The sequence below is a fragment of the Rhinopithecus bieti genome, unplaced genomic scaffold, assembly GCF_001698545.2.
Source record: "Rhinopithecus bieti isolate Rb0 unplaced genomic scaffold, ASM169854v2 scaffold_7212, whole genome shotgun sequence".
Lineage (NCBI taxonomy): Eukaryota > Metazoa > Chordata > Mammalia > Primates > Cercopithecidae > Rhinopithecus > Rhinopithecus bieti.
The window spans coordinates 4452639-4462720 of record NW_016806198.1 but is presented as its reverse complement, the minus strand read 5'-3'; the positions used below and the strand labels follow the sequence as shown (position 1 = coordinate 4462720).

The window sequence follows — 10082 nt, the reverse complement described above, 5'->3', positions numbered from 1 at the left end:
AAAGCATTCCAAAGTAAACCCACAAATCTAGTTCAAGCCATGATGGCAAGGGAAGGTCAGACATGCCTCATGATACCATCCCTTTGGAATTCAGGCACAACTGACCAGTATTAGCATGAAAACAAAGATCTTTAGAATGACAAAACAGAATCTTTGGTAGCAATAAGACACCAAATTCCAACCTAACTCTAATATAGCATCACAGGAGAAATACCAGGACCTGAAAGAAATTGAAGTATTTCACCACAAAATAGATTTCTTTGGCTTCTTCTTTTTTATGAGACAGATACTTGCTCTGTCGCCCAGGCTGTAGTGCAGTGGCAGGATCTTGGCTCACTGCAACCTCTGCTTCCCAGGTTCAAGTGATTCTCCTGCCTCAGTCTCCCAGGTAGCGGGGATCAGAGGTGTGCACCACCACGCCTGGCTAATTTTTGTATTTTTAGTAGAGAAGAGGTTTTGCCATGTTGGCCAGGCTGGTCTCAAACTCCTGTGTTCATGAGATACTTCAGCCTTAGCCTCCCAAAGTGCTGGGATTACAGGTGTGAGCCACCGTGCCTGGCCTCTTTCTCATATTTTGAAATGATCTGTGAAACTGTCCCTTGAGGAGAAAATCTACATTCTACGGAGACTCCCCTTCTGTTTCCAGGTCTTTTCGCTTATCCAGGAGAGAATTAACTGAGTCTGGCACCTTTTAAAATCTGATGAGAAACATTTACCATCTGTTCTCTCTGTACCCCGCTACTTGGAGGTTTCATCTGCAAAATAAGAACCTTGGACTCTACAATCCTTTACTTGACCCAGACTCTCCCTTCTATGGATTCCAGGTCTTTAGATAATAACTTAACCCTTTCACCCAATTGCCTCACCTCCTTCAAGTTGTCCTGCCTTTCCAGACCAAACCAATGTGCATCTTACATGTATTGATTTATGTCTCCCCAGCATGTATAAAACCAAGCTGTTGCCTGACTACCTTGGGCACATGTTCTCAGGATCCCCTGGGGCTGTGTCATGGACGATAGTCACTCATATCTGGCTCAGAAGAAAGCTCTTCAAATATATCACAGTTTGACTCTTTTCATAGATATGTTGAAATGCCTGAATGCTGGGGTTTCAACCATGTACCATGTATATCTGTTTCAAATATGTATTTGTTTTAAAAATTAATTACAATTAATTACAAATAGATTAATTAATATTTCTGTTTTTAAAATTTAGCCTGATACTATTAAAACAAACAAACAAACAAACAAAAAACAGCTTAGATGGGCCAGGACATCCCTGCTGTGGAGGAAGGCTGTTTGAAAGAGTCTTTGTCATGCATAGCTTGGTGGGGCAGCTTTCAGGAAACCTCCACATTCCTTGTCTATGGCTGCATCCACATTTCCAATGACCAGCATGGGTAGAATGGAGTGCGTTGAGCTTCTTTGGACACTGATGGGCTTAGCAGCAAGGCCATTGTGCTATTTGATGTTTGGAGGTGGAGGGCCCCAGGGGGTGATTTGTTGTCATTGTTGGGTACTGACTCCTGCATTTGTGGCCACAGCATTTTCACAGTTGTGCTCCACTCTGCAGGCTTGTCAGCAGCCTCGGCAAATTGCGGGCCGCCTCCCTCAAGTTTCTAAGCCTTGAAAAGAGTAGGACCTCAGCTGCCCAGACGGAGAGTGGTGTCTCTTTCTAAACCTATGGCCAGCTGGGTGGGTGCCCCAAAGGAGCACTGGGGGTTCAGTAAGATGCTAATTCAAGCTGTAGAATGTTCTCATTATGTGCAACCAAAGGGCTGCCTCTTGGTAGCAGTTGCCTCTTTCCTTTCCCTTAGATGTGGTGGGAAGAGCCCAGCTGCGGGGCGAGAAGCCAGGGGAGATGTACAGAGCCTTTCTGAGTACCAGAGTTGTGGCCTGAGAGACTCTAGTAATGCCAACTAATACCAGGCGGGATCCTGGGAGTGTCACATGCAAGACTCATAACAGGGGCTTAAGTGAGACCACGTGCTCTGCTGGCTATCCTGGGTCTGTGAGAACACTGACTGAGGTCTCAGGTGACAGTGGCCTGCTACGCCCAGCTGGGGGATGGTGAGAAGAGACCTCATTGAAACCACCTATCACATCCAGGATCTTTACCGCAGGACCTCTGAGCCACAGAGTGGGGTAAGATAGTTCTGGGGAACACAGATAGCTTTAGAGCTTCCGCTTAGACAATGACTATCTCTTAGGGCTGGGGGAGCCTGGGGCAGCCCATAGGGCTCCCTAGGGAGGTACCGAGAGAAGTTCCCTGGGTGGCCTTAGAACCAATCTTCCCTCCTTTCTCAAGTGCATGCAGTGTGCTGTGCAAGTCCCTGGAGACTCAGCAACCAGTCGAGCACTGCCTTCTACTGCAATCTGTTTCATGGTTAACTTCTTTTAGCTCTCTGGACATGTTGAGGGTGGGAGGGGTGTCACCAAACTGTAAATCATCCAGCTGAGGTGAGTGATTTTTGCACCTGACGTTGTGCCAAGCCCTGGGGTAAACAAGGCCTCCTGCCTGGCCCCCTGTTCTGGGTGCACAGTTGACTGCACAAGAACATGCTCTGCAACGAAGGATCAAAACAAGCCCAGAGAAAAGAACCTCTAAGGGGATGACTGTGTGAGCTCAGCTCTTGGCTTGGGCCTTGTGGAGGACACAAGAAATGAGCACATCTTCTGTGCCCTCTCTTGGTGTGGATCCAAGCCTTCTGGCTGTGTGGAGTCATCGTTTAATATTTATTTATTTGCTTTTTCTTTGAGACAGGGTCTCACTCTGTTGCCCAGACTGGAATGCAGTGGTGTGATCACAGCTCATGCAGCCTCTACCTCCTGGGCTCAAGCAATCTTCCCACCTTAGCCTCCTGAGTAGCTGGGACTACAGACACACACTACCATTCCTGGGTAACGTTTTAAAATGTTCTGTAGAGACGAGGTGTCACAATGGTGCCCAGGCTGGTCTCCTGGGCTCAAGCGATTCTCCTGCCCCAGCCTCCCAAAGTAAAGCGCTGGGAGCACTTCGGCCACCACACCTGACCATCATTTAGAATTTAAACAATTAACCCATGGAGAGATAAAAACCCAGACTTCTCCCTCACGCTGAAAGTTTCAGGGATTCTCAGTGACTTCCTCATTTCCTCAGTTTCTCTCGTCCACTGCACAGATGAGGAAACTGGAGCACAAGGATATTAGATTACTTTCTTGAGGTTAACATTGTTGAATAGAGATGTGGTAGACCAAATAATGTCCCCCACAAAGATGTCCATGTCCTAATTCTGGGAACCTCTGAATATGTTATTTCACATGGCAAAGGGACTTCACTGATGTGATTAAGACTCTTGAGATGGAGGAATTATCCTAGATTATTTGAGTGAGCCCAATGTAATCACAGTGGTCTCTACAAGAGGAAGGCTGGAGTGGCAGTGTCGGAGAGGGGGATGTGATAACAGAAACAGTGTTGGGAGTGATGCAGCCACAAGCCAGGAAATGCAAGCGGCCTCTGGAAGCTGGCAGAAGCAAGGAACACACACTCCCCTAGAGCCCCAGAAGGAACTCAGTCCTGTTGATACCTTGATTACAGCCCCATAAGTTCATTTTGAACTTTCTGACCTTCAGAGCTGTAAGATATTCAATTTATTTTGCTTTAAGCTGCAAAGTTTGTGTAAATCTGTTACAATAGCAACAACAAAGTAATACAATATGTAATGGGCTCCATTCTACCCAGTGGATGGAGTGTGGGTTCCCTACGTGACACTGAGGTGGGAAGACAGATGTGTAAAGGACAGATTCATTGCACAGGTAAGCCTCTGGGATGCCCTAAATTCTAAAGCCTTTGGCGTAATAGTCATGATCCATTACACTCTTTCTGAATTGCCATGGTCCCCACCTTCCCCCTGCCAACCTTCCCCAGGCCCTGGCATTGTGGCTTCCTCTGTTGAGGTCACACTATTCATCTGCGCCTTGAATGTTCAGTCCTCAAAGCTATTCCCACTGATTCCTCTACCTGGAGACTGCTTTTCCCCAGGTTCAATGTATTCAAATCATTCTTGTCTTTCGAGGTTAATGACAGCAGGAGGTTTTTATACATCTTGGACAATAGGACTCGGTCTTTTGGGAACTGGACTATTTATAGCATTTGATTTTCTAAAAGTCCTATAGGGGAATATAGAAGACTTTGTTCCTTTTTCAGCTATGGAGTTGGCACACATCAGATTTTTAAGTCAGAGATAGTCTAGCATGCTCCTAGGTGGGTGTGAGGGGTGGGAGAAAGGAGAACGTACTGTTATTGAACACTCCTTTCTGTCAGGTGCTGCAGAGGCCCTTCTCCTTTTTGTGCTTCTTATCCAGGTTGGCGAGCACATGTTTACCAGAATGAGTTCCAGAGCCAGAATGTTCAGCTCCACATTCAAATGTTGCCAGCTTCTAGCTATCTAACCTAGGGCAACATCTTATCTCTATTCTTTACTTTCCTCATCTATAAAATGAGAATAACAGCATAGGCCTTGTTGTGAGGATCACATAGTTAATGCATTTTTAATATTCTTTTTATTTTATTTTATTTGAGAGAGGATATTGTTCTGTTGCCCAGGCTGGAGTGCAGTGGTGTGATCATGGCAACCTTGAACTCCTTCATGCAACCTTGAATTTCTGGGCTCAAGTGATCTTGCCACTTCAGCCTCCCTTGTAGCTGGGACTACAGTGTGCACCACCACACCCTTCTGATTTTTTGTAGTGATGGAGGGTTATCACTATGTTGCCCAGGCTGTTGTCAAACTCCTGGACTCAAGCGACCCTCCTGCCTGGGCCTCCCAAAACACTGGGATTACAGGTATGAGCCACTGTGCCTGGCCCGTTTTTAACACTCTTCAAATGGTCTCTGACCTCTGGAGGATGTGAAACAGCTGCTAGTTGTTATAATAATGATCATCAATGTCATAGTTACAACATCCTTATTTCTTACTCCAAGAAAAAGATTTATTCCCATCTCTATTTTGGAGGTGATAACACTGAGGCTCACAGAGGTCAGTTGCATGTCCAAAGCCACAGGGAGAATGGATCAGAGCTGGCTTTCAATACCAGAGCTCTCTTGTAGTGCTGAGCAATTTCTGAAACTTTGTTTTCCTCTGTATGTCCAGGACACACAACACTTGGGCTGTCTCTTCCAGTGATCCGATTCCCAGGCCCTTGGGCTCTGTCAGTTCAGATTCCCAGCTTGCTTAGAGGCTCTGTCCTTCCATAATGAGTTCTCTGTCAATTACCAGCTCCTGCCCAGCAGCCTCCAGGGCAGTGTGGGCCAATTGTTCTGTCAGGCTGGGGACTGAGCAGAGCATCTCAATTTGGGCAGCTACTCAGTGGTCAATCACAATCTAAAACAGAGACATTAGGGTGGCCTTATGCCCGGTGATTTCTGGAAACCAGCCAGCCCTTCTCCCCAATAAGACACTCAATTTCTCAGCATGCAGTTTTCTACCAGACTTTTCATGCTAAGCCAAGCTAGTCCTAATTGTAATTGGTTCTGGCTAGTTCCCGCAGGAGCTGTTAAACCTTTTATTTGCTCACTCTCGGGGGAAGTCCTCCACCTTTGGGAACTACCCTTACATCCCTGAGAAAAGGTGTCTCCCCTGACCCTTGCCGGATCACATTCTTTCACTCCTGTTCCACCTCACCCCAGCCATCAGGAGTATCTTTAAATGGACATTATTTTTAATCTTCTAGAAAAATTAGTGTGCCCTGATTTCTTTGATAGACCTTAAGCCTCGGGCTCCAGACATCTGCTTCTCCGTAGGGAGTATTTGCTGGCAATTCGACCTTCTATTCAATAAGGAGTAGCCAGTAGAAGCCCTGCCAAATTATCCTTGCGCTTTCTACAGCTTTCACTGGAAGTTTATGGGGTTCAACATGTGTCGTCACTAAGTTTAAATGGCGCATTGATTTAGGATTTACCTCTTAGCTGGAGCTGGTTTCTCATCAGCCCAGGATCCTAGTAACTGCACAGAGCTAGAACTGTCTATGGTCACAAAACACTTGTCACAGCTATGATCCTATTTGGTCCTGAGAGTAAGTCTTCAAAGTAGCAGTTATTATTATCTCTGTTTACCAGATGAGGAAATGGAGCTTAGAATGGTTAAGTAATTTGCCCCAAGACCACGCAGTTATGACAGACCCAGGATTTAAACCTGATGTCATTTGTATGCCAAGCTTCTTGTTCTTTTTACTGTGTACATTTTCAATTGTCTGTTCATTTATTCCAAGCCTATTTATTGAGCGCTTACCAGACAATGATCTAGGCCCCAGGAGCCCAGCAGCAATGAAATGGTTTCCACCCTGGGGGAGAAAAGCAATGAACAGACAATATTGGAAAGTGGTGATTGCTCTGCCGAGGATTTAAATAAGGTGAGGCTGGTGGAAGTGTAAATTGGGACAGCCTCTGTAAAGAGCAATTGGGCAATAGCTAACAACATTTAAAATGTGCATCGACTTTGATGTGGCAGTTTGGCTCCTAGGTAATTTATCCTACAAACATGCTAGCACATATGCAAAGCAACTGATACGTGTACAAGGATATTTACTGCATCATTGAACTAGCAAAAAAAAAAAAAAAGGAGGGGGGGAACTAATGTAAATGTCCATCAATAGAGAACACAGTGTATCCCCACAATAGAGCCCACTGCAACTACTAAAAAGAGTAAGGCAATTATAAATAGATAGATGGATAGAAATACAACAAGACATCTAAGATGTTTTGTCAAGTGAAAAAAGCATCTTATAGAACAGCATATTGAGTGTGCTGCCATTTAATTATGGGAAAAATCAAACAAAAGAATACATGTATGTTATTAATCACATAGACCACAGGAAGAAAGACTGTGTGAGAAAGTGGGGACAAAATTTACCTCCAGGGACAGTTGGGATGGCTGGAGAAAGGAGAAGGAAAGAAATGTTTGCTTTTTTTCCCTCCTTATATAACCTTTGCTATCTTTTGAATGTACATTTACTGCTTATTCGAGAACATACATTACATTTATTTGTCATTATAATTATTTCAATAATTTTTGGAGAACGGGGGGTGTTTGGTTACACAGATAAATTCTTTAGTGGCAATTTCTGAGATATTGGTGCATCTGTTACCTGAGCAGTGTACATTGTACCCAATGTGTAGTCTCTTACTCCTCACCCCCATCCCAATCTTCCCCCTGAAGTTTCAGAGTTCATTATATGATTCTTAATAACTTTGCATCCTCATGGCTTAGATCTTACTTGTAAGTGAGGAAATATGATGTTTGGTTTTCCATTCCTGAGTTACTTCACTTAAAATAATGGTCTCCAACTCCATCCAGGTTGCTGCAAATACCATTATTTTGTTCCTTTTAATGACTGAGTAGTATTCCACGGTATGTATATGCCGCACATTTTCTTTATCCACATGTTGATTGATGTGTATTTGGGCTGCTTCCATATTTTTGCAATTGCGAATTGTGCTGCTATAAACATGCATGTGCAAGCGTCTTTTTCATGTAGTGAATTCTTTGCCTCTGGGTAGATAGCCAGTAGTGGGATTCCTGGATCAAATGGTGGATCTACTTTTAGTTATGTAAGGAATCTCTACCCACTATTGTCCATAGTGGTTGTACTAGTTTACAGTCCCACCAGTAGTGTGTTTCCTTTTCACCATATCCATGGCAACATCTATTATTTTTTAATATGGCCATTCTTGCAGGAGTAAGATGGTATCACATTGGGGTTTTGATTTGCATTTCCCTGATAATTACTGATGTTGAGCATTTTTTTCATATGTTTATTGGCCATTTGCATATATTCTTTTGAGAATTTTCTATTCACGTCCTTACCCAGTTTTTGATGAAATTATTTTTTTTTTTTTCTTGCTGATTTGTTTGAGTTCCTTATAGATTCTGGATATTATCTCTTTGTCATATGCATAGTTTGCAAAGATTTTCTACCACTCTATGGGTTGTCTGTTTACTCTGCTGATTATTTCTTTTGCTATGCAGAAGCTTTTTAGCTTAATTAGGTTCCATCTATTTATCTTTGTTTTTGTTGCATTTGCTTTTCCGTTCTTTGTCATGAACTCTTTGCTTAAGCCAATGTCTACGAGAGTTTTCTGATGTTATCTTCTAGAATTTTATGGTTTCAGGTCTTAGATTTATGTCTTTCATCTATCTTGAGTCGATTTTTGTGTAAGGTGAGAGATGAAGATTCAACTTCATTCTTCTACCTATGGCTTTCCAATTATGCAAGCACCATTTGTTGAATAGGGTGTCCTTTCCCCACTTTATGTTTTTGTTTGTTTTGTCAAATACCAGTTGGTTGTAAGTATTTGACTTGATTTCTAGGTTCTCTATTCTGTTCCATTGGTCTACATGCCTGTTTTTATACCAGTACCGTGCTGTTTTGGTAACAATAGCCTTGTAGTGAAGTTTGAGGTTGGGTAATGTGATGCCTCCAGATTTGTTCTTTGTGCTTAGTCTTTCTTTAGCTGTGCAGGCTCTTTTTTGGTTCCACATGAATTTCAGGATTGTTTTTTCTAGTTCTGTGAATAGTGATGATGGTATTTTGATAGGAATTGCATTGACTTTGTAGATTGCTTTTGGCAGTATGGTCATTTTCACAACATTGATTTTACCCATCCATAAACATGAGATGTTTTGGGTCATGCATGACTTCTTTTAGCAGTGTTTTGTAGTTTTCCTTGTAGATATCTCTCACCTGTTTGGTTAGGTATATTCTTAAGTATTTTATTTTATTTTATTTTATTGCAGCTGTTGTAAAAGGGATTAAGTACTTTATTTGATTCTCAGCTTAGTTGCTGTTGGTGTATAGCAATGCTACTGATTTGTGTACATTGATTTTGTATCCTGAAACTTTACTGAATTCATTTATCAGATCTAGGAGCTTTTCAGATGAGTTTTTAGGGTTTTTGAGGTATACAATCACACCATTGGCCAACAGTGACAGTTTTACTTCCTGTTTACCAATTTAGATGCTATTTATTTCTTTCTCTTGTCTGTTTGTTCTGACTAGGACTTCCAGTATTATTTTGAACAGAACTGGTGAAAGTGGGCATCCTTGTCTTGTTCCAGTTCTCAGGAGGAATGCTTTCAACTTTTCCCCATTCAGTGTAATGTTGGTTGTGGATTTGTCATAGATGTTTGTTTATTACCTTAAAGTATGCCCCTTTTATGCTGATTTTGCTGAGAGTTTTAATCATAAAGCAATACTGGATTTTGTCAAATGCTTTTTGTGCATCTATTGAGATGATCATATGATTTTTGTTTTTAATTCTGTTTGTGTAATGAATTGCATTTATTGACTTGTGTAAACCAACTCTGCATCCCTGGTATGAATTCTACTGGGTTATGGTGGATTATCTTTTTGATATGCTGTTCAATTCAGTTAGCTAGTATTTTGTTGAGGATTTTTGCATCTATGTTCATCAGGGATGTTGATCTGTAATTTTCTCTTTTTGTTATGTGCTTTCCTGGTTTTGGTATTAGGGTGAGAATGGTTTCATAGAATAGTTTAGGAAGGATTCCTTCTTTCTCTATCTTTTGAAATAATTTCAGTAGAATTGATACCAATTCTTTGAATGTCTGATATAATGCAGCTGTGAATTCATCTGATCCTGGACTGTTTTTATTGGCAATTTTTAAAATTAGTGTTTCAATCTTGCTATTGTTATTGGTCTGTTCAGAGTTTCTATTTCTTCTTGGTTTAAATCTAGGAAGGTTGTATATTTCCAGGAGTTTATCTGTTGCTTCTAGGTTTCCTAGTTTGTGTACGTAACAATGTTCATAGTAGTTTTGAATGATCTTTTGTATTTCTGTGGTATTGGTTGTAATATCTCCCGTTTCACTTCCAATTGAGCGTATTTGGATCTTCTCTCTTATTTTCTTGGTTAATCTTGCTAATGGTGTATCAATTTTATGTACTTTTTAAAAGAACCAGCTTCTTGTTTTCTCTCTTTTTTGTTTGTTTGTTTGCTTGTTTCAGTTTAATTTGGTTCTGCTCTGATCTTTGTTACTTCTTTTCTTCTGCTGGGTTTGGGTTGTTTGGTTGAACAAAAGAAAT

General features: G+C 41.9%; 1 long non-coding RNA gene across 1 annotated transcript; it reads right to left on the bottom strand.

Annotated features, from left to right (window-relative positions):
• Window positions 1–4527: 4527 nt before the first annotated feature.
• On the bottom strand, window positions 4528–6322 carry LOC108531632 (uncharacterized). Its single transcript, XR_001886232.1, has 3 exons — window positions 6269–6322; window positions 5940–6085; window positions 4528–5362 (listed from the first exon to the last, which is right to left on the bottom strand). It is a non-coding gene; the product is annotated as an uncharacterized LOC108531632 (long non-coding RNA).
• Window positions 6323–10082: the final 3760 nt, after the last annotated feature.